The sequence below is a fragment of the Fistularia commersonii genome, chromosome 21, assembly GCF_037954325.1.
Source record: "Fistularia commersonii isolate RoL2024-O1a breed Wild chromosome 21, RoL_Fcom_v1.0, whole genome shotgun sequence".
NCBI classification, from domain to species: Eukaryota; Metazoa; Chordata; class Actinopteri; order Syngnathiformes; family Fistulariidae; genus Fistularia; species Fistularia commersonii.
The window spans coordinates 6,986,235-7,011,486 of NC_141304.1; the positions used below are offsets into that span (position 1 = coordinate 6,986,235).

General features: G+C 38.4%; 1 protein-coding gene across 5 annotated transcripts in view; it reads left to right on the plus strand.

Moving 5' to 3' along the window:
- The first annotated feature begins 251 nt into the window (after positions 1-251).
- chl1b (cell adhesion molecule L1-like b) overlaps positions 252-25,252 on the plus strand; it is a 63,703-nt gene continuing 38,702 nt past the window's right edge. For all 5 annotated transcript variants that reach the window (XM_086167879.1, XM_086167880.1, XM_086167881.1 and 2 more), the window contains exon 1: positions 252-468. The gene's annotated coding sequence lies outside the window, so the exon portion shown is untranslated. The remainder of the gene's footprint in view (positions 469-25,252) is intronic.

Consider the following 25,252-nt stretch of genomic DNA (forward strand, 5'->3'; position numbering starts at 1 on the left):
AATAATGTCACTGTCACTGTTTGGGAGGGGGTGCGCCCTTAACCCGGTCACAACGTGGGGAAGTTGCGCACGGATCTCCGGCGTTGCCATGGTTTTTTTGTCTCCTTCAGCCCATTGACTGCTAAAGGGCCCCTCCTTTTCTCTGAGCCGTTCTTTGTAGTAGTGTGGAGGTGGTGGTAGTGCTGCTGAAGGAGGAGGAGGAGGAGGGGGAGGAAGAAGAGGAAACGGAGGAGGAGAGGAAGAAAGTGCTATTACTTTTTTTTTTTTTTCCCCCAACCGGAGGCGGGCGGGTGTGATCGCAGCAGCAGCAGGAGCAGCAGCAGCAGCAGCAGCAGCAGCATCCACGGGAGGGGAAGAGACTCTCCACGCAGACCAACGGCGAAGCGGAGTTACACCTCCTTCCTCTTCAAAAGCAAGACAAATTCCAACTTTTCTCCACAACCGGCACGGCATGAGTTGCGCCTGAGGGTGAGTTTCTGCAATCCCTGCAAACACAACACCGAGGGAGAAATCTGCCCATAAATCCTGTTCTCTCCCTGTCAAGTTTGTTGTTTTGCGCTTGTCGCGTTTTCAGCTTGAGGTGCGTGATCTCAGTCGGCACCTGTGTGGAGTGAAAGCAAGATGTGCTTTTTGTTGGAGGTGTTAGTTTCATGGTTTTGTGAATTGTATTTTATTATGCTTCATTTTTAATGAATGGCTGATCAGCTTGTAAAGCCTCCTCTTGTGTTAGAGCATATTAAACTAAGCACCTCAAACCAAATTAACCAGGTATTGTCAGGAATATTTCAAATGGTTTCATGAATCAAAGTCTGCCTGAATAGTGAGATCATTTTTGTCAATTTTTATGACTGTTTAATGCCTCATGAGTGTCATGGAGGATTACAATAAGCTCTGACGCTTCTTAAAACAACACACTATCCCAGAACACAGTTATGACAACCGCTTCTACCTCTTACTACGCTGGACAATCGACCAAAGAACTGAATAATAACTTCACTGAGTCTGCTGACAAACACAATATATTCCTGCCTTGAGTTGAAGGTGTTAGTTTTTGCTCAGAGATAAATACAGACTTATCAGTAAACCCTGCTGCACAACAATTTTATCTGCAGATGTTAATATAGGAGGGGTGTGTAGGCTGTTTAAGCTGGAACTGGGGAAAAGTAACTGGTTGCATGTGTTTCTACAAAGTCTAATAAACACTGCTCTACTAAAGAGATTTCATTTTGATTTGATCCTCATGCTTGTTTTTAGAGCGAATAGATAACAGTTGTTTTAAAGAAAAAGAGGAGATAAAAAGAATAAACTGAAAAAAGTTTCCCCGTCCCAGCCATAAGGAAATTGTTCTCCATGCGGCTCAGTTGCAAAACTGCAGAGGCATGTCTGGAGGTGACTGATGAGATCCCAGCTAGTGTGATTAAAATTGTATTAAAGTGACGATTCAGAGGACTTATTTTATAGTTGTTACTTGGAGTTTTATAAATTGATTGGGGCTGTGGAATGAAGAGTTACTCAGTTACTGTGCATTGGGGATTTCTGCCAGAGGTTTTTGTTGAATTTATTCACCAGATGCATTGTATGCAACAAACCTAGTGATTCCCTTAGTATGAATATTTACACAGTATGCAAATTTATCACACTACACCGAAGCGCTATAAATTCCAATGCTGATTTCATTACAGCTGTAGTGTAGAATCCCTGGGAGTGAAGAGATAATTCATACTTAATCAATTATTTGGTGCCTTTCGATGCACCTTCTCTATTGTGCAGCATGGCGTAAGTTGTTGTTTGCATCTTTTATGACACCTTTCTAAAAAAAAAAAAAGAAATCTATGTAATTAATGAACTCCCACTGCTTTCTCTTGGACATTTTTGAAGCTCATTTATAAACTCCAGTGCCGCTCAGACTGTCCTTAAACATGAAGCCCCTTCTGAAGGTCGGACTACCATTAATACATTTAATTTTCTCAAGTTTTCCTTCAAGAGGTACAGATTCCATATAGGTTGAACCCCATTAATCTTGCGTTTGACACATATGGACTACGATTAACACACACCGGGTAAGGCAACTTACCCAGTGTGTGATAATTGTAGTCTATATGTGTTAATTTCTAGGCTAAAGACAAGGGAGCCTAATAGTACTTGTCATCACTCATGGTCCCCAGCCTTTCTGTATTCAGGGCAGTGGTGCTTTGTGTCCAGAAGTAGGTCGAATGCTTCTCACCAAACAATTTGAGTAAGAGCCAATAATTGGACAAGCAAAGTGTCGACCATCTCCCAGCGGTCCATGTCAGCCAGCACTCTCGCCACTTAATATGCAGCTCCAACCTGATGCATTTCATGGGCCTTCTTCATCCTTTTAATCGTTGAGATTACAAAATGCAGCAAAACAGGGCATTCTTTGTAAGTGCAGACCGACTTGTTCCATATGTTTTTGGGTCACGCACTCGGCTCACTGTGAATCAACAACAAATGTCTGCTCACGTATCAGGAAATAGCCCGTTACGGCACTGTTCAGATCTACCAAGCCGTGTGGTATCTGGCTCTCTTTGGTGCACACACATTGAAACCCAACCTCAGAGACAAGCAATAACAAACACGGGGCTCATACCCTGTTATTGTTTTTTTTTTTTTGTTGGGTATTTTGTTTGTTTTCATAAAAGGTGCAAACTGGCATGACAATGAAGAGAAAAATGTGAATGAGGAAGATAAGACCAGACTTTGATTTTTTTGCTTTACCTGTTCATACAGCTGTGTGTTTCTCTTGGAACCAACATGTTTGGATTGTGTTGACTGTGTGTGCACAGTATCACCTGAATACAACATGAGAGGGAAAGGGACAGAGAGCCTTGTGTCTGTAGTGTGAGTCCACACCTGACCTTTAACAGAGCAGGTGTGTGCCAAAAGATTTAGATTGTCCAGAGTCTAAGATGAAATGAGTGTGACAGGAGCAGAATATTCTCAATATTAAATTAGATTAGAAGTCTTTGCACAATCTATACAAAGGACATAGCCTATCAAAATCAGCTCTGTAATTTTAGATTATGATTAACATGACCCATGGAAGCTGGAGTATCCTATTGCTGGAAGAGAAATAACAGTTTTCTGACACCTTTTCTGAAATTGGCTGCTTGATGTAATCCCAAAAATATGAATTCTCCAATAAATGTGTGTTTCACAGCATCCTGGGTAAACAGTGTCATGGCTAGTACACATTGCTGAGTGTACATACCTGTTCCCTGCATTCTGATTTATGTCTGACCCTGACCGTTCCCAATTTCAGAGTGTGTGTGCGTCTAAATTCACTGCTTCCTTTCACCTGGTGCTAATTCATCTTGTTCATTAACCTGTATCTGTCCCCTGTTAAAGTCAGGATTGCTGTTTTATGGCTTCTTGGTTTGGTGACTATTTTCCGCCATCTAAGGGGTGTTTGGGTTTTTTCGCCATCAGATACTTTCCTTGTTGCTATTTTTTTTTTTCTTTTTAATTATCTATTTTTTTCTTTGCACATTTTTAGAAAACCTGCTCTTATTTGTAACTGTCTGAGTTATGCATGTAGGTTCTTACCTTGTCCGCCCTGGTTGTGACAATCAGATAGGAGACTTTTTGGTGTGAACGTCTTTTAATTGGAGGGCAAGACAAGTTCTGCAGAGGAATAGATACAATGCTGAGAACTCTAAATGAAATGTAAGAGAAAATGAGAATATATGCTTTGGCTAAGAGTGGCTGGCACAAGTTTAATTGCTGTACAGGTTTAGTTTTTACCCTAGTCACAACCAAATGTAATTTTTAACTTGTTGATGCTCTACTATGCTAAGACAAGTTATCCGCACTTCATGGATTTAAGTTAGCCAATCTGATAGACTTTGTCTGTAGTTTCCTTTTGACTGATGCAAAAGACCAGAGTTGAAACGCAAAAAAAAAAATGCTTTTGTGTGTCTCACAGCACAAACTGTTTTTAAATATTTGGTTTTGGATTCGACATGGCTTTGCTAAAAATCACCTTTTGGATTTCATTTTTAGAAAGACCCTCAAATTTTGGCTGAGCACTGAGGATATCCTGATATTAGCTTCTCCTATATTGATATTACCCAGCAACAGCTACAGATTGCTCACCGGAGTGACTTGTAGTCACATCAAAAAGGTCTGATATTCAGTAAAGACCCAGAACCTAATTGCATTTCTGCTCAGGTTCCAACACTACAAGCAATTATGGTGAAGACTTCTGCTCTCAGTGCTGCAGGCATAGTTGGTTTCAGTGTTGTCTTACCTGAGCCTCCCGCCTTCTTATTTGTCACAGATGACAGGCAGGAAGACACTTTCCTGCCAGTATTTTCTGGAAATTAATTATGTGATATGAAATATTCATTTTCCTACCAGCTCCTTTGCTATGCGTATATATATTTAATACATTTCGGTGTTACCTGTGAGTCATTGTGCAGATTTTAGAAATTGTCTTTCTTCGAACCTTTAAAGGGGTGGGGGAGGAGATGGGCTGGGAAGATAGGTTGGTCTGATCATTACGATCAAGGTTTATTTCTTATTTAACACACCCCTTTGGCCACTGTGTGGAATTGATCAATGGCTTTTCGCACTGGACGGACAATTTATCTACAGAGTTGATATTGAAGGATAAACCGGTGTGACTTCAATGTTATCTTGCGTCTCCAGAGCTCTTTTCCTTGGCAGGAGTGGATATGAGGTCAAGAGCAACACTCATCATTTGCAGTACATAGGTAACTGCCTCAGGGTGTATTTTGGCTATCATTGTACAAATTATGTAGTGTGAAAAAATGAAATCTTTAATGTCCACTCTTAAAGGTGTCCTCATTCTCAAGGAACAAAAAACTCGTAATGCTACTTAAGTGGCAACTATTATACACATCTATTGTGTGTTGTGCAATCCCTTCCTTGGGCTGCTTATGATTGTGTTCTCATGGAAACTTTTCATTTGTCTCAGTCAGCGAGAAAAGGTTTTTTTTTTCATTTTTTTTTCCTGGTATTGCTTCAACATTTCAAGGTTTCTCAGGATTTGTTCACTTCTTTCAGTATTGACACCTTTCCTTTTTAAAAAGACACTGGAGATACACATTTTTTATGAGGATAAAGCTGAAACCGATCAGATAATTCTGAGCCATTTAGAAATGCATAATGCTAACAATAAATCATTTGACTTGCATTAGCAATAAAAAAGAGAAATATTGATGGTGACCCAGTAAAGGCAATATGGCAAGAACATTATTCGAGTCTCACTTTGCATTGATCATTTTCAGGCCCATTTCAATTCCTGCATGTCCGCCCATGAATTCCACTGCTGTTGAATCACATGGTACGTACCATCTTGGTTCAATGTTCATGTTAAAAATACTTTGACAAAAAGAGGCGACATGACCATGAGATTCTCCAAGGAACAACAAACCTGACAGCTATGCCTCTGAGCATACGAAGTTATTGCCCTTAAGTCACTAGGATACAGAGACGATTTCCATTTCAATTGCAGGCTCTATTTGGGATAGCTCATGCATACAGAGGTAAGCTGAACAAAGAGCACTAGAATAAAAGTGACAAATGTAAAGAATAGAACAGAGGAGTACGGTATCATTGGCTTTGTGTCCCATGAAGGGTATTGTGCTTTAGTGCATGGATAAGGTTAAAAGAGACCCTTGGGATGCAGAAGTGAAGGGCACGGAAGATGAGGGAGGACACGTGATAGGCAGGGGACACGGTGAGCGTAGTGGGACGGACAGGAAGATACACCCCTGTTATCGCAAATTCTAGGTGGAAATATTTGTCACAGTCAAATGTAGCATCTTCAAATTGATTGTCCCATTCAAAAGAAATGTGTAAAACATCCGAATGTTCAAGCTACAGTCAAAAAAAAAAAAAAAAAAAGAAATGAAAGCACTATTTAGAAGAGATCCCAACCTTTATAATATGAATCCTCAATGAAAGGCAGTTGTAAATATTGCAAATACATCAACCAGGCTGCTGCAGGGAATTCAATATATATAGCCTTTGTTCATTTTTATCGATCAATCACATTTGTTTATCCATAATTACTCTTTCCATTGTCTACATAAACATCTTAGTAAATGGTTAACAGGAATTCCTTAAAATTCTAGGAAAAACTGTGTCCACAATATCATGATATTTAGTTTATTTTTTATTAAAAGTAGAGATAACAGGAAAAAAAAAATCCTCAGCCAATGAGCTGGTGGTAGAAAACTTGTTTTTTATTTCTTTACACCATAGCAGTTTACCACATTGCTGAAATGACAAAGGCTTAATTAATCTGTTAGTCTTAGCCTTCAATACTATTTTAAAATGATATGAAATGGTATGCTTTCATTGTGTGAGATAAAAACCATCTTAGTATATGTGAGAAAATTATGTTTTTACCGCTTTTCGTTTTTCTTGATGTCAAGGTTAATGTCAAATAAATGTGTTGGTCTTCTCTCTTTGGATAAAAATGCATACACAACTGAGCATTGTATGTCTTAACTGAATGAAAGATAAGTGAATTTCTAAAATACAAATATAATTTTACCGCATAAAACTATGCATTATTTACAGTTTTCTTATAATGTTTGAGGCCATGAAACAAGAATACATAGTTTGCAAATAAAAAAATGGGAAATTTAACATAATGTACTGTACATAAATGTGAAAAGACAGGAGGAAGAGCTAAAGGTCACGGAGATGAAGATGCTAAGGTTTTCTTTGGGAGTGACCAGAATGGAAAGGATCAGGAATGAGTCTATCAGAGGAACAGTACACGTTAGATGTTTTGGAGAAGGTCAGAGAAAACCAGACTGAGATGGTTCGGTCATGTACAGAGGAGGGATAGTGAATATATTCTGCCAGGCAGGAGGACTCGAGGAAGACCAAAGGGAAGATTTATGGACGTAGTGAGAGAGGATATGAAGGTAGTCGGTGTGAGAGAGGAGGATACAGAGAATAGATGGAGAAGGGTTAGATGGAGAAGGCTGATTTGCTGTCGCGACCCCTGAAGGGAAAAGCCGAAAGGAGAAGAAGACTGTGCAGAAATGCAAATTTGCTGAAAAATGCCCCCCTTTCACCAAGTACATGTAAATTACCTGTGATTGATTGTATAATGTGCTGTACATGTGTGCGCGTAGTAGTTTTCATTCAGCTGACACATTTCTATGAATGTAATCCCTATGTGTGCAATGAAAGCGAATCTAAACGTAGATGACACTTTTATGAAGAGAACAAGCTGGATATGTCTCTACCCACTAACATTAAGTCTCACCAGCAAGTTAATAACAAAGTATAAAATCACCACTCAAGAGACTCAAAACATCACAACACCTTCTTTTGAGAACACTCCACTGCTTGTTAGCAATTGTGATAGGTATTCTTAAATGTACCAAAGTAACGAACAATGCATCTTGGCTTCACTGTCTATGGAAAAGCTACCTTAGACCCCACCCCAAGAGCACCAAAGCATCTTTTAACGATTAAAAGCCAGAATAGTAAACATTTACATGGAAACATGGAGTTTCTGATATACGTCTCACTATTTGATTCATTTTGTCGCAAGCACTAGCACTAACATTCTACACATTGATATTTTCCAATATGCCCAACATGATCATTGACATGCATGAGTTCCTGTACATGATAACTCCAAAGTCTTGGTTAGATTCTAAATCATTTAATATTCAATGTAACTTGTTAACATACTGTAGATACATGGAAATAACTGTAGAGCTGTTGTTAATATAGTTAATATAATGTTTGTATGCTATGGTAGTTGTTCCAAAAGTGGGTGTGTAATAGGTGCGCATGATAGGTTATGTGCAGTATCAAGAGGCTACCCGTGGGACCTCATTAATCCTTGTTGGGGCCCAGTAGGCGCTGTAACTTCTCGGCTGGGAGACTCGAGCTAGTGCACTGCCATGTGTGTTGATTTGGTTGAACAGTTCAGTCCTGGGGTCAGCTCTGCATAGTAAGGATCTGTTTACTGGCCCAATGAGGCCTGGAGTGAAACACAACTATGCTCTCCAAATGGAAGATTAGAGAACAGATCATGCATGATTAGAATCATGAAACAAAGAGTCTGAGCTTCTGAGTGGTCAATTAGCTAAGTGAGGTAACCCATGAGCAAGATGTGTAATCCCTTTTTGTTTGCTGAAGCAGTTGTACTGACCAATTTATCCCTACTTGTCTTTAGGTTGGATAATTGCAGACAAGCTATTCTCATCCTCATGGTCCTGGAGGATTTGATAGGCCTTCAGTCACTATACTGAATTTTAAACACAGCTTGACCCTGGTGCATTGTTTTTAGATTTCAGTATCTAAGATGAGGTACATCTCACATTTTCTCCCATTAGCTCTTATGTCAGGAGTGTTTTTGAGGATGTGGTGTTTTCTAAAAGGCTTTGCATTTACCCATTAACATATTCTACTGAACGCTAGAACTGAGCGTGCCTGTTTCTAAAGTACTTACCCACATATAGAGCAAATGTTGAGTGAAAGGGCCTTGCCAAGCTGGTACCAATCCAAATTCATTAATCAGCTTGGGGGAGCGCCACTCTTTATTTTTACGAGCGTGACAGTGAGACCACCAGCTATGAACTGCAGGCCCTCTTGACCTCATTAATTTTACAGTGTCAGAATTTCAAGGGATAGACACAAAGACATCTTGCAAAACACATTTGTATGCAAATGATCGCACCTTTTAATTTTATTTATTTATTTATTTTGAATTATTTCTCTTTTTTTTTGTCAATTACAGTTGTAATTAGTATCAGAGTGCAGTCAAAAGCTCTCATTATATTTTGGAACAATATTATAATTAATAAAATAGTTTGGCTGAATTACTTGGCATTGCTGGTAGCAACATCCTCTGTTCTAAACACACAAAAGAGAGGTGGTGAGGGTAAATACTTTTTAATACTTTTTAATTGTATCAACTAATCAGTGTAATGCAATCTTTACTGGACACAACTACCGCAAAAGGCTCGTTACATATGAGTGTGGTTCTTATTGTGAAATGCATATCAGATTGCAAGATACTCTTTTTTTTTTTTTTTAAACTAGCAACTCTGGATAAAGATAAAGTCACGGATGTTTTTTATCTTTGAGAAATATGTGTATGATTTCACCACTTCTTCATTGCGCGTTCGATCACAATAGTAAAGTTGTGGTTGAATCCGATGTTCCTCCCACATGTTCTCAAAATAACAGCTTAGCTTTGTCCGCTTAGATATAGTAAATTGCTGAAGGGTCTTTCTCCTGACCATGCTCCCAAGAGTGAAAACAGACTGTGATTTCATGTGGTGTGTTTATTTTCAGTGCTGAAAGACATATTCAGAGTCAAAAACAAATGATGTTCCTTATTAATCACTTTAATATTAAGAGGAATTAGTGTGTCATAGACTCAAAAATTAAGATATTAATAGTGTCTAGCCAACTTATAATGCACTTTTTGGGTTTGTCCGTTTACATTCTTCATAATTGCTTCTCTAAACATGTTGGATTTGTTTGATTCTACCTGTAACAAATTGCCTCACGTAAAAATCATGATTATATAAAAATATGAAACCACCAAGGCAGAAAGAAAAGGATGAGGCTAGGGGTTTTTATCTTTTAACTATTTAAGTAAAAAAGATGTCTACCCTTTAATTTGTCAGAGAAGTTTAGCCTATTGTCCAGTTATCACTATCTTAAATATAGAAATTGTTTATATTTTCAATTAAGTCAGAGTAATTCTTCTGGAGACTTTGGGCTCTGGTAAAGTTGTGTTTAGTCTGGCTCAGGTTGATCAAGTACTGAAATGGCCCAGTCTCTCGTCAGGTTACACAATCTATCAGCCTGGGAATGTGGAACTAGGATTTTATAGTCATTATTTATTTATTTATTAATCTATCAATCATGAAACTCTTTTTTTTTTTTCCTGGATTGAAATTGTTAGTGTATGAACTGTGCATTTTCAGTGAGTGTGTTAACTTCTTAAAAGGGCTTAAAGGCTTGAAGCTATGGGCTTTGAGAAACAACAATGGATCAATGAAGGTGATTTTGGATCAATCCTACTTTGATATCCTTGGCTTCAGTCTGGACATGTGACATGTAACACTGACTTTTCTGTTTGAGAATGATGTTTACTTTCTTGTCGCCCATCCTGTTTTCTGTTTTCCATGATGATTCATGGACACGTGACACACAATGAAGTGTCTTCTTCCAGGAAAAGATGGCATCATTGTGCTATTCACCCCTCAACTTTACAACTCCTTGGAGTACAGTCATATGTCAATTTTTTTCCCTAAAATGTACATTTGCATTTAAATTGACTTTGTGTCATCGTGATTGATTTTCTGTGAGAGTGAATGACTTTGGTTGATGGCTTATACTGTAATTCCTTCGTGATTGCTTTGTGTATGATAACAGAGGAGGGATTATTTGGTCCAACTACAGTAAAACTCTTGTTCATTTTATGCTTGAGGCACAGAGTGCTTACATTTCAGGAATTTTGCAACAGGACTCGTAGATTATTTTTTTTACTTAGTCTTATGTGCTGGATTCACTCATGAAATGTGTGTCTTCATATATATACATACAAACAAACCGTATATATGAATATATATATATATATATATATATATATATTCTTATATGTGTGTGTATGTATGTATGTATGTATTAAACTTTGAAGAAAACATTGAAATAAGCAAAGAATGGTGTTCCTATGAAGTAGGGTGTATTGTTGCGGACATCCCAAGACCACCCACAGAGGTCTGCCACCACAGGGGGTTCTTTTCGGATCTCAGAGGAGTGTTAATCCTCACCAATGTGTTTTGTCATACATTTTAGCGTGAAAGTTAACTATGATATAATGATAAGTGAATTAAAGAGGTAATATGTCTTAGGATCTGCTTTGTAGTCAACCCTTTCAAGTCATGCTAATTTCACCTCTGATATTTAACCACCTAAAAAAAAAACTGTCAAAGAGGAGGCTTGGGGCTCAGCAGGGGTCATGTTTAATTTTAGTGGGCATGGTCGTCATGCAATGACATGTTTACACACCACGATTTCAGACATCCTTTCAGAAAGCAAAAATAATTGACCACATTAGCCTTGAGGCCTGTCAGTTTCCTGACAGGTGATGAATTCACGTGTGTCTGCCCACCAACAAAATCATACCTCCTGTTTTGAAAACCATTTTACACCTCAGTAATCTCTTTCTAACAGCTATTTGCCCCAGCTGAGCTATTCTTCACTTTGTCTTGCATTGGTGATCACAGTCACAAAGAGTGTGAAGTGGGTCAAGTGCGGGCCAACAACCCATCATGAAACCCTGTTCACAGGTCTAATTCTCCAAGGTTGTGTATTCTTGTTGAGCTGCTACTATATAGGTCCCTTAGCTCTGTCGTGCATTTGAACTCACCTGCTGTGTAAAAATTAGGATCATATCCCAAAGTAGGGACCAGCCCCTGCAGGCTTATTCGCAGCCAAACCAAAGTTGCAGATGGTGTTCTTGGTTTCCGTGGTTCAGCGGGAGACGGGGAGGGTTTGAAGGTTACAGGCAGGTCTTCCGCTGTTGCTCTGTGTCGAATGTCATTAAAAACACATGCGGCCTCTCTAAATCTTGAGCCCTTCCTTTTCTTTACCACCTGCAGTGTGATGGGCTTTTAGCAGGGGTCGAAAGTGTGCCAGAACCGCTGCTATAAGCCCTGTGTATTGTGCCATTCTGTGAAGGGCAGTTCAGGGCCAGATTTTTTCACCCTCCATAAGTGACTAAAATACATTCTTCGCAGTAAACTCGAGCAAAGTTTCTTGCCTGTTGCTGAACTTTCATGCAGATTTTGCTCTTTTCTTCTCTTTGTGGGACCCTATTCAGTATTGTTTAGCCAAAGCTTCTGCTCACCGAGATTCGTTTCACCTTCCTCAATTATAAAGAAAACAACATTCTGCCTCTTATTCTTGCCTAAAGCACACAGAGCTTTTAGAAATAGAGGAAACAATGTGTGCGCATTTGTGTTTTTATTTCACAAAAGGATAGCGATGCTTAAACTGTGGGATAAAGAAAACATGCTGGCATTGAAGTCAAACAATGACATTGCCAAATACAATTTATGATTAATGATAATAACAAAATGATGATGATAATCATTACTATAGGTATTTTATTTTGCTATTGTTAGATTTAAATAGTCATCTTAAATAAGTATATAGCTGTGAACATTTCTTAATGTGTGTTTGCTAAGTAGGTTTTTCTTTTCCCAGTTTCTGCTTGTACTAAAAGGGATTGTTGCACACATTACTGCATTTGACCTCACTGAAAAACAACAACACTGAGTGCTCTGTATTAAAAATAATATGTATTGAACTTTATGGAGGGTGCATTCATATCACACGGCTTCTGGGAGCATGGATATGGCCAGTCACATTCGTCTCTGTTTTCTGTGACTTATGAAATGGGGCCAATACTGATCAAGCTAAATATGAGACTCCAGCTGAGGGATTCCATTATGATGCTTTACCTGAAAAAGCCCCCTTACTGGCTCCAGTAGGAGCCAGAGCGGGATTTGTTTTGCTCTATAACTGCTAAAATTGTATCAAAATGCCACCCCCGGTTTGCACACATGCTGATTTATCCTGTGTTTCTCCAGTTTCCTGCCGATGTGTTAAAGCAGGAGGTGGAGCAATTAAACTGACAGTGTAGGTTTTCTCTTCTTTCACTGTCAGTAAAATGCACCCACTTTCAAGGCGGGGTTTGGCCATGAGAGTGTGCTTCAATCTGTTTTATTTGAGGACGCTTTCTTTCTTGGATGTTCCTAGATTTGGCAGTCTTGAACAAGAAGCTACAAGCTGTAAATTGTCAACATGGAAAAGAACAGACAAAAAAAACAAGCAGCTACATTTGCGTCAGTGCATCAAAGGACTTTGATTTTCTCACAGTTTCTGCTAAATGCAGCAACGCTACCATCGGCAAAGACCCCGTTGAGAGATGTGTTCCTGTCTGACCAGCTCTGATGCCTGGAATGCCGAGCACAGCAAGTCTGTAGCCATCATCATTACAGCTGAACTGCTGTGGACACTAATGGCTGTCCCCATTCTGCTGCCTCAACACATCCAGAGGTCTCATCTGAGACTCAAGGGCGTGAACAAGTGAATTAATTGGAAAGAGACGTATTCCCCATTTCTATTCGGCTTAGAAACTGGATGCAGGAAGTGAAGACCTTTGTGGTCTACAAGTCATTCCTTCAGTGCATTTGAGGCAGCATCCTCTCAATACCGCTGAACCACCAGAGGAGTGTAATCAGGGAACCTCATTTATCTTCATTTAAAGGTTTTGAAAAGCTGCTGCTGTTTACTCATTTCAATATTGCGTGGGGGGAGAAGTACTGTTAAACTGGGGGTGGGGTAGTTAAAATTAATGTCCTGTGGGTGTGCTGTCCCTACATGTTTTAAGATGTTAAATGTTCCGACTACAATATTCCAGCATCAAAACCATCAACAATATGCTTCATGTTTCAGTAAAATGAATTACCTTTATTTTTCAAGAAAGTGCAAACTTAAAAATCAATACATGGGTATGACAGGCTGCATTAATCAAATTTGTTTCTCTCATCCGTCATGGTGAAATGTTTACATTACCTTTTTTTTTTTTTTTCAATTACATACAAAGGAAAACCTTCTCTAACCCCTTCCCTTTGTTTCTGCTTTAGCAGTATAGATTTTCAGCCGTCCAGATTAACTCTACTGACAAGCCTGGAGTCATTCTGCTTGGCCGTTTCCCTGTTTTTTGAAGCACAACGATTCCCAACTCCAAATGTACACTCCACAAATCAATACGCTCTCACAGTAATTCAGTCAGGTTTGCCCCAGAGAGAAACAAAATCACTATGGTTTCTCGTTACTCTTGTCATCGAAAAACACGCGATGCCACACGGCCTACAATTTCTGCTTATTTCTATTATTTTCTGTTTTTAAATCTCACTTAGAAAGTTAACACAATAGGTTCTGCTTGCTTTGTTGACTGCATTTTAAGTGGATTTATCATATTTACCTCAGACAGACAGTGATTTATGTTTTCACATCTAAATCCAATGTCATTCTGACAAACAGGGCTCCCATTGATAGTGATCAGCCCAGTGGCCGTGCCATGCCCTATCTGATAGCGATCAATACTCATACACTGTAGAAAGGAAACTAGATTTCACCATTCTGCTTTGAATTTGTACTTTGACCATAATTCTGACATCTGGTTTACATATCAAGCTTTAGAAGTCAGACATATCAGATGAGTTTTATTTCAGATATCACAGTGTGTTGAAATCTATAATTGAAATAAGATTTGATGTTTTCAGCTCCAAAATGTAGCTCCACTATCAGCCCTCAACTTCTGTTAATAATTTGTCTTTCTGTGAGGAAAAAAAAAATATCTATAATTCCGGAACGATATCAGACCCAGCTTATTTCTTTCATTTATTCCCCTTGTTGTTATTTGCTCCAGCTAAAGCAAATATCCCTACTTTTGACATTCAATTGTTGGGGGCAAAACAAAAGAAATGTTGGTAAGCCGGCAGAAATCCTGCTTACTGGTGTTTCTTTAAGAAATGTAGAAAAAAAAAAAAAAAATCCTCACGTTTGTTTGGCTCTCACACCGTACAAACATTTAGCTTTGAAACAGTGTCATTTATTTTATCCTCTTGACATGTTGTTTTTTTTTACAGAAGCATAAATGTATTAACCACCAGCTTCAAAACTAGATTTTTACAAATTTGTAGAGGTTTTATTTTTTTTTTTAATTTGTTTAATTCTTTTAATGCTTGTCAGAGGCCAACTGTAGTTCATCTTAGTTAATACTGATCAGTTGCTTTGTTAGTCAGTTTTTCTACCTTAGCAATAGTGCTTAACACATAGCATATACACAAACACTAATTCATATTAAGTACATCTTATTTTCAGATGAAGCTTGGATTTCCAAGAAGCCAGATGACAGCATGAGAAGATCACAGAGCTTTAACATATGGTATTTAACATATGGTTAAATACAATAAATCAGTTACATTTTTTTCCAAATTCAATCTACACAAAAAAAAAAAAAATCAGTTCTAATTGAACTCAAAAAAATGTTTTAAATCTGAACAGACGTATAATTATCTTTTAGCTAATTTACAGAGCCTTTATGAGAAATGTTGCATACTTTCTCATTCAGTTTTGAGTAGATCATTAAATAAAGAAATTGTCGGTAAACTCAGAAAATATCACTTAACCTTCTCCAGGCAGATGTTGCAGATTTGCGACAGCCAAATATCAGATTTTTCCTGCAACTACAACTTAATTTGAGCCTGAGAGGGTTAACATCCAGTCAGTAACTATCTCTGTCATCTGCTGTGACTGAAATAAGCACTAGTTAAGTGTTTGGGTGAGCAAAAGAGTTGATGGCAGGCGACACTGTAAAGATTTAAAATGTTTGGTCTATTAGCCAATCTATTGTATTGTAATTTATTCATGGATAAGCCCTCATAATCCCTAAATATGGTAAATTTCATATTGGTTTTGACAGAAACTAGGAGGCATCGATTGACATACTCATTTAGTTCAGTAAATTGATCATAAATTATCTGCAGAAACAGGTTTTGTCTAAATCCCATGGATGTGAGCAAAATGTTTTGCAGGAAATGCTCTGTCAAATGTTCTGGCTATGCTGCTCAAACTTTGAAATGTCCAAAACAGAGCAATTCCTAGACCCTCCATTAATAAAGTCTTTCAGGGAGGCACAGGAAGAGGAACAAATGCCTCCATTCATTTGGGTCCAAAATGCTAATGCTGCGGGCTCTTAACACGTTTATAAGGGTTCCCATGTCACGACATGGCATAGCCCTCCCCCCAACATTGTCTATGGCTCAAAACATCATGGAAAAGCAGACGCATTACACAACATAAGAAATATGACAACGTGACTGACAGTTTCCAAGTATCCTTTTTTTTTTCCTTTGAGAGTGTGCGTGCAAGCATGTTATGTAATGTCAAGGTTTTTTTTCTTTACAGCGTTTCTGGTCAATGTATTCTTAGAATAGAGCTTTTTCCTTGACATTTAGAAATAGATTACTGACATTATGTGGTTTTGTCACAACACAGAGATCAATGTAGTCTTACAGTTGTTGAAGGGGAAATTAGCCCCTAAACTCAGTTGTAAACCTGTTGTCATTAGATTGGTTGGACATTCTGTTGAGCCATATTGAGTTCCAGTGATGGCATTCTTCTAAATGTAAATGCAGTCAAAACATTGAAGGAACTCTGCAGGAAAATAAATAGGAAGAGGCCGACTTTAGTGACCACAAGCCAAAGTAATTACTTGGTATCTGTGTATGTGCAGGATGGCGCTCTGCAGAGCTCCATCCTCCAAACTGTAGTGGATTGGGATTGTCAAAACTGCACACCAAGATTCTGCCACAATTGCCAGACCATTTGTTTTATATGTGCCACTTTAGGAGTTGCTCAACTGTTTTTTGTAGATTTTTTTTTTTTTTTTCGTCTTTTCTATATTTCACGTTGCTACATCAATCAAAATATATAAAAAAAGGAAAAAAAAAGGAAACAAGCAGATAAGGCTACAGTCCTGTTGAACGATTCGAAATTGATTGATGCCTGAAGAATAGGCTTACACATGGCCATCCATGGCACTTTTTAGTCAGTCCTCTAGTGAAACTGTGTAATCACTTAACCAATTCAAAAGCAGTTCAAAAGTTTTAAGTACACCTTGGTGTTAGTGTCCTTGTCTCCATGTCTCCATTAGAGCCATGTCTTTTACAGTGGAGTGATTTGTACCACAATGTAAATATGAGGGTTTCATATTTACAATGTTTATGGAAGCAGAAGCATAAACCACTTCAAGGGCACTTTGGAGTAATCCAACTGAGTTTATAATCTATAAATCACAGAAAAAGTTTGTCACAATGATAATATGACAACCCTGCAAGCGCAGACACACATTTACAGTCATAGCTGAGATTGTCACAACATTGATGCTCTCTACAGGAAAGGTCAGAGCAGAGTAAACCTGTTGAGGAGACTCAGGTCCTTTGGAGTGCAGGATGCTCTCCCAAGGACCCTCTTCAACACTGTAGTGGCATCAGCCTTTTTTCTTCTGAGTAGTCTGCTAGAGCAGCAGCCTATCAGCACGTGACAGGAAAAAGATCGACAAACTGCTGAGGAAGGCTAGTTCTGTCTTGGGGTCTCCGAAGGACTCATTGTGCATGCTGGGGGGAAAGCTAAGCTATCATCTCTGATGAACAATGCCTCCCACCCAATGTAGAACATCATTGCGGGACTGAGCAGCTCCTTCAGCGACAGACTCCTTCACCCCAAGTGGGTGAAGGAGAGATTTTGCAAGTCCTTCCTGCCAGCTGCAATTCAAGTATTTAACACTCAGCTCTGCTCTCAATAGACTTCTTCTTCACTCATTCATTCATTCATTCATTCATTCACTCTTTTATCCATCTGCTCATGTGTCCATTCATTCACTCTCCATCACATCCACTCACTCGGACACCATCGCTGTTACTACTGCACTCTTATTACCGCAAGTATTGCTGTTGTTTGCTGCTTGTCACCACATTTGCGCATGTTTATACTGTTTATATATTGTCAACATTTTATTCAGGTGCAACTTGTTAAACAAGTCCTACCTGTTGGTATATATCGTTAATGCTTTTCATTGTTTTCTATTTTTGAAAACTTTTCTCGCACTGTCCCCACTGTAGGGGACAGTGCGGATCATTCAAAGGAATATTCTATTCTAGTCTATTCTATTCTATGAAAAACTCATTTGAAGGCAGAAGAATGGGATGTGATTCAATGCCAAATGTACCCAGGTAGTTGATGTCAGGGATTAGCATAGACAGGTGTTTGAGAAACACCAGAGCAGGCCAGCTGCTGCATTATCTATTTATTTATGTATTTATTAATCTCAAATCAATGTGAGTCTCTCACCAACCCCGCCCATGCCCCCAAGCTGAACCCTTCATCTGTGTCAATATGCATCCAAATACATATATTTCATACTTTTATTTATCTTCAAGGGAGAAGTAAACTCATATGCATCTTCAAATCTGTTTCCTTTTGTCCTGCAACATTATTGATTTGGTTCGGTGAGAATGGAACTCGTCGTCTTGGATCCAGTTATCTTTGTTGCATACATGTGATCAAACCCAAACACATTTTGAACCATACATTGAAAAAATAAATACATAAATAAATAAATAACCCAAACCCCATAAATGTACCTTGACCGTTCATTCTGAGGGTCAGCAATTAATTGATATGACATTTTGATCATTGCTTTAACCTATGATAGATGTTGTCATTTGGCAAAATGTAAATAATGTATTTACAGGCTTTGCTCGATTCTTAACCACATCTAAGATCTTAAACTGAACAGTCTATGGGAGCACAGCTCGCAAAACTGCTTGGACCTCCTGTCATGATAAAATGGAGTTCTTTTTTGGCCACATTCAAAGGTACGCCCTTGTTAGAAACTACCGTTATTATTCCCTTTCATTGCACTGGCATGAGACTGCATTCTCCTGACTTTTAATTTGCCTTTTGTGTGGCCCATCGTTAAACTCAGTGTATTGTGTATTCAGGCGTCAGTTAACACGATTATATAGTCACAGTGTGGAGCTGTAGAAAGATGAGCTGTGTGCCCGAATCACCGCTGGCTAACCTAATCCTGAGATGTGGTCCAAAACACAAAACAAATGCGTGCTACACCACTGTTTGAAGTACCTTGAATGATGACAATACACAGTCTGTTTCCATGGTTGTGTCCATGGTCTGAAAGTTGCAATGATGATTTAATCTCCTCTGTCCATCCTCAGACTGTTATTAATTCAATTTATGATGAGGCATATAGATTTTATCATTCAGCGTACAGAAGTTTAACACAAGGCAAGGACTGATGTGAGTGGCAACTTGCCATTCTTTTTTAATTGAGCATCCAACTGTTTACATTAAATTGTTCATAATGTGCATTTTGTCGATTGATTGTGTCATGTTTGCTGGAAAGAATCTTACCGTTATAAACTGACAAAAGGCTCGCATTGTCATGTTCAGTGGGGAAGTCTGTGAAAATATATTGAAAAAGACATTGACAAAGGAGGTCTTTGAATCTACCTATCCTTTCAATGTCTATTTATTTATTTTCTTTAGATCAATACATTCTTTAGAAGTACTGGGTAAATAGTCCTTGTTCGATTCAAGTGTTGTTGAGCAAGACAGTGAACCCATAACTGGGCGAAATGCAGCGGCCAGATTTTGTACTTTATGTTACAATAAAGGTCTTTCTTCTTATTAAATTCAGAATTTAAATTCATACCATTGTTCTCCTGTGTGACTTTCATGAAACAAACACCAGACTTCCACCCTCACCTCTGACAAACAAAGCTATATTGTGCTTCAAGCAGGGCTTTTGACGTTCATCTGACAAAGGCAACAAACTCCAAAAGGCACTTTCATTCAAAAGCATTTCTTAATGCCTCATCTTTCCTTTCAAGTTGAGAACCGATAAGTTTCGGGGTGTGCCTTGTGTTTGATTTGGAAGCAGTGTTTGTTCTTTTTTCAACATCCTTTTCAAGTGGTACCAGCTAAAACATAGATATATATTTCATATTCATATTTGACTCCCTTTGGAGAGATACACTTCATCTGTTATAATTTTTGATGTACAATTTGTGAGTATTTAGAATGTACTGTGATTACTGTTATGACTTAATTTCCCCTGTGATAACTTTAGAAACAAGATGATGTCGACACTATAATATGGTGACTAGAAATTAGCAAATTTTAAGATTTAATATTAAACGGCTGCCAAAGTAACCACCTGCTGCTGAACAATCATCCATAAATCTTTCAAGTAGGCTCTGTGAATTATGAAGCTTTTTTTGTCTTTCATAACATTGTAGGTACCTGTCAGGTCCTTGCACTACTGCAACAGGCCCCTCCAGATACAATCAATAATTAATAGCGATTATAATTTTTATAAGCCACTACAATGAAAGCCAAGTTTCCTGCACTGGCTTGTTTTTTTTTTTTTTGGTACATATACAAGCTAAAGATAAGGCACAACTCTAATAATACAATATATCAAGTAAAGCCAAGAGGGAAATTTGTATGGTATTTTGGTTCCTGGTAATAGAATTGTGCTGTGAGCCACAACACTTGACATGTGTTAATTGGCCATAAAGAGAGGCACTGAGAACAATAATTTTAGGGGTTTCCCACCAGCATGTTCTGCCTTTTTCAAAAGCAAGAGAAGTTAAAAGTAGTTTGTGTGTTGAAAATATAGCTCACCCCAAATAAAAACATTTTATGGGAGTGGTGAACAGCACAGAAATTATTTGGAATCATCTTTTAAAGGATGGTAAACTTAGAAATGTTAAACAATCCATCTATGAATTGAATAATTGCATTTTGATGCATTTTAGGATATACAGTATATGGGTGCAGATGTCTGAAGTTCATTGGCCTCAGGTTCTTTGCACACATGGCTGTTTGACAGATGCATTCTGTGATGTTCCTCAGTTTTGTGTGACAGTTTAAATTCTTAAATGGACTGGTTCCTAAGCTAGTTGCAAATCTGTTTGTCATTTACTGACATGCTGCATTTTAAATAGAAGTTACCATGTTAGCAAACTGCGTATTCAGAAAATCAGCCAGTTAGGAGCAATTAATTCATGATAGTACATATAATGTTACTGTGGAAACGTAATCAAATATGGACCCGGCAACGTAGTTCACAAATCAAAGGGGCCAACTGCCTCAATGTACAAATTGAAAATATCAAACTTTTAAAAGTATCTCTTTTGGCATTGCCGAGTTATGTATGTCTGTGTTGTGATTTTCTGTACAACATGGTCCCTTACTAAAAAGGATAAAATCACTGAGATAATGGCAACCTCAGTTATGATCTGACATATTATCTGACATGTTATCTGCAACAGGTTCAAAGTGGCAATGGTGGGCTTTTTGCTGATAACTGATGACAGAGAAAGTGTCACTGCAATAATTCTAAAATAATATCCACTTTGAAGCTCAGTTTGCATTTGGTCTGAATGCACCTCAGTAGTGCTACATATGGAAAATATAATGATCAGAAAAGGAATAAGGATATTTTATGGCCAATGTGGAAATAAAAATTTGGATTGTGAGCCCCATTTGTGGGTGAATTGAGTTGCCAAGGCCCAGACAAGTCTAAAGTCGACCCGCTAAAGTCCGTTTTGTTGTTCCCTGAATGGCCATTGGGTGGAAACTTAAAAAAGTAGCCTTAGCTATTTACAAGCATGCCTGTGTCAAAACACACAGAGACAGGGCCTCACACTTCACTCTCAACTTCCCCTGCCCCCCACCACACACACACACACTCACACACACACACATATATATAGCCTTAATTCGTTTCAAATATTGGTCTGCCCCTAACCTCTTGGTGTTTGCTCATGTGAGACCGATCCCATAGACATTTTCCACTGTGGGATTAACCATGTAGGGAGACTGGCTGCTCTGCCTCAGTGCTTCAAGGGTTGACCCCAAGATGTGTGTGTGCAAGGAGGTGGTCAGAAGGACACTCCTTTAAAGGCTATTAGATCCTTACTGCTTCTTACGGGTTGGTGTGCAACAAAATGATCTCCCCTCGTTTTCTTTGTTGCAGAACAATGGGTGTAGGGAATCCAGTTTTCTGGAAATAATTAAAACTGCTTTTTTTAGGGGAGGGTAAATTCACTCTCTATTGGGGCTTTTGTGCATGGATGTTTTCTTTGACAGGTGGGGGCTGTTGAAATGAAAAGATGAAAATTTTCATCTTTTCATTAAGCTTCCTGCCTCCAATTTCTTCCCATTAAATTACATCAGGGGCTCTTGCTCTAGAGAATAAGATATGAGTCAGACTTTAGGGTGTTCAAATGTGCGTGCGTGCGTGCGTGCGTGCGTGCATGTACAGTGTTATTGTATGTATGCATATCCCTCCAACCAAGGGTTTGTGACTTGGGTGTATCTTAGAGCAGAGCCAAAGCTGGTTACCATGCCTACACATTTTACTAAGAGGTACTGCATTTATCTTAATGAATTCATTTTCAAGCTTATGTTTGCTCCTGCATTCACTGTCAGCTGTGTACACACTCCAAATAGCTGTGGAGTGAAGGCCTTTCCCATTGAATTAAAGTGACCTGGGGAAATAGCTTATTGATTCTTGGGGAGAACATGATTAAATTGAGTTCTAAGTGGGCAAGAGAGAAGATAAGGGTGTATTAAAGCCATTCTGCTTATCTCCAGGTTCAACCTTTAGTTTCCTTTTCAACAGTAAAATGAATTCCCATACTTTGTTTTTTTTTATTTTTTTATCTCACAGCAATATAAATTGCTGTTTATTTGCTTATTGTTTTTTCACGCAAAAAGGACTGCAATTATAAAGTGAAATCCATCTGACTGCCATAGATGTGGTGCATCCAGAGATAGAGCAGACATTGGCATACCTTTGTCTTCAGTAGGTGTTTTAATCAGAAGTAAAGATCTCCTGATCACTGTCATGATCACTGACTGTGCCATCTGTAATGTTCAGATGTCCTGCCGCCTTGTGGCTATGAGAGCTGGATAACAGCCTGGTACAGTCTGTCTCTTGGGCTCTTCCTGGCCTCTCAGTGCTGGAGTCAGGATTCTAGTCTTCTTGGCTAAGAACTGCTTAACACAATCTAAAAGTTCCTACTATCTAAAGAACTGAATAACTATAAAATATTAATCACTCTCTTTAGTTTAGAAAAACTGTGGAGTATGTTCAGCACCAAAACCCCTCCATTTTTTTTTTTTTTTATCATGTAGCTATCTTTTGTTTGATCAGGTCTTTTGTAGTGAGCCATGCTTTTTTTTGTAGTGAGCTGTCATCATGGATCTGGAAATGATTGAGGAGAGAATTAGAGGGACACGGATAATGGAGCATGGTACACAATGTTCAGAATTTCAAAGCTGGAATTCTGCCTCTTAGAAAGTTATAAACAGTACCTATCACATTTCTGGCAAGGTTGCTGTGGAGTCTTCCTGGGTTTGAAAAACAACACTACCTCCATTTTCCATAAATATATAATTTAGCTATTCTTGAAAAAAAATGCCACACAAACTGACACGTTCATCTAATTTATTTTAAACTATGCCACAGATTAAATGAAATATTAATGATGTATGCCCCTTTTCTCAAGTACCAGCTCCTTGTGTAAGCATGACAGTGATTGGTGGAAAGTTACATAACTTGGATTGCTCATTTTCTAAATTTCTGAAAAGAAAGGTGAAAAGAAAGTTTCAGTGGATAAAAATGAAGACTCTACAATTCTGAAACTGAATTCTTGGAGTGTGACAGAAATAGCATAAATGTAGACCGTACATGGATGAAGTTGTAGCAGTAAACAACATCAGATTACCCAAAAAGATTCATAAAAACAGTTTTGGGAGGTTTATTAGACCGAGTGCTCAGAAAATATACAGCACTTTACAGTTCCCAAAGCAGGTTGCCCTGCTTGTATCTGTGTGCCAGGTTAGAGGCTTACTGACCGTTTTTGACAGACTGACTACCAGATGACTTTTTTTGTGAAATGGGCTGCGTGCCTGAAGTTCAATTAAAGGCTGCACTAGAAGTGTAAATCACTGTTATGCTACTTCAGCAATCTTTCATTTCCCACAGGAATATTAATGCATCTGACCTAACTTGCTTTTAAAATTCCCTGTCATACTACAAAGTTTATCTTATGCTGACATTTTGAAGAAGAGTTGTAGATACACATGCTTTGCATGCACAGCGTTTTTAGGTTTAACTGGCTCGTGAACTACCAGTTTATTTGTCCTTCTGCTGTCAAAGGTGACAGGTGTATGTATTCTATGTATGTGAGTATGTATTTATGTACATATAATTTTTAACGTATTTAATTTTTATAAATTTTTTTCTAACGCATTTATTTTCACTTTTTACTTTGCTCCTATTTGTGTTTGTGCACCGGGAGACAACTGGTTAAGAGAGCATCGTTGTGATCCTGCTGAATCAATATGTTTGAAACCCTCCATATTGTTGTGGTCAAATAACCCTTGGCAATTGATGCTAGAGGGAAATAAAAGATATGACAAAAATGACTGACGCTGACGCTGTTTTGTACGGTTGATAATCAGCTTTTTTTTTTTTTTTTTATGAGTACCGCCACCCAAAATAATGAAAAAGTGGTTATTTTGAGTTTCATAAATTGGAAAGTTTGACACTGTCACATCAGGTCAATGATGACAGCAGTGTCATGGATGTTCACTTGTATCCCTCCTCAGTTCCTTTTCTCCACCTTTTCCCCATTCTAGTCTAGTGTATATATGTTGCTTGAATCCCTTTGCACAAACCAGCTAAAACAGCCCTCACTATTTCTTTGTTTTAACCTTTCCCTCTTTGAGATTTCCCTTTGCACTTTATTTAATACAGCTAGGATGAGCTTAGAGAAGGAAATGTTCTCAGGATACAGTTTTAAAAGCTGTCAAGCGCAAATTTGTACACGGCTCTATCCTCTCCCAGCAAAATCTTTTAGTTTTGCATTTGCACAATCAGGAGTGAATCGTGGTAGACGCCAGTGGGATGCAAGTGTCTGGGAGTTGCACCTGAGGTGCCACATTGTTTCTCCCTGTTCTGCAAAGCAGTGCAGGGAGAAAGAATGTCATTCCCCTGTCATTTGCTATCTCTTTACTTATTTTTCCTTTTTTTGTTTATTCTGCTGCAAGCTCTCTATCAGGTCAGAAGGTCAGAAGAGCTTGGACGTCTTTATTGGTTCATCTTAATGGTTCTGTAGTTGTACAGTAGTTGTTAAAAATGGTGTTGTACAGTCTGCAAGAGCTATTTGGTGATGGGTGTGGCTCACAAGTTCTGCCAATCACCAAGCACCTACATCATATGAGTACCTATGCAGACAGACCCTACCTTTGTGTAGGAACTAAAATTATTCTAGGATCTGCAGCAAATTGTCCTATACTGTCCAGATGCACAAAAAAATGGTCTAGTTCCTGAAATTAATTTAGGTCCTGCAAAAAAAGGCTAAAACATCCACATCAATTCATGCTTTTTGAGTCTCTTTGACCTGTTCGAGTCAACCCAGTTTAGTCTGCTTGACAGCAGAGAGGGCTGTATTGATAAGTTTATAGAATTATAAAATCTCCCTTTTTCTAATGTCCTTTTGTGGTATCTTAACATTTGGTTCAAAGTGTGGATAAA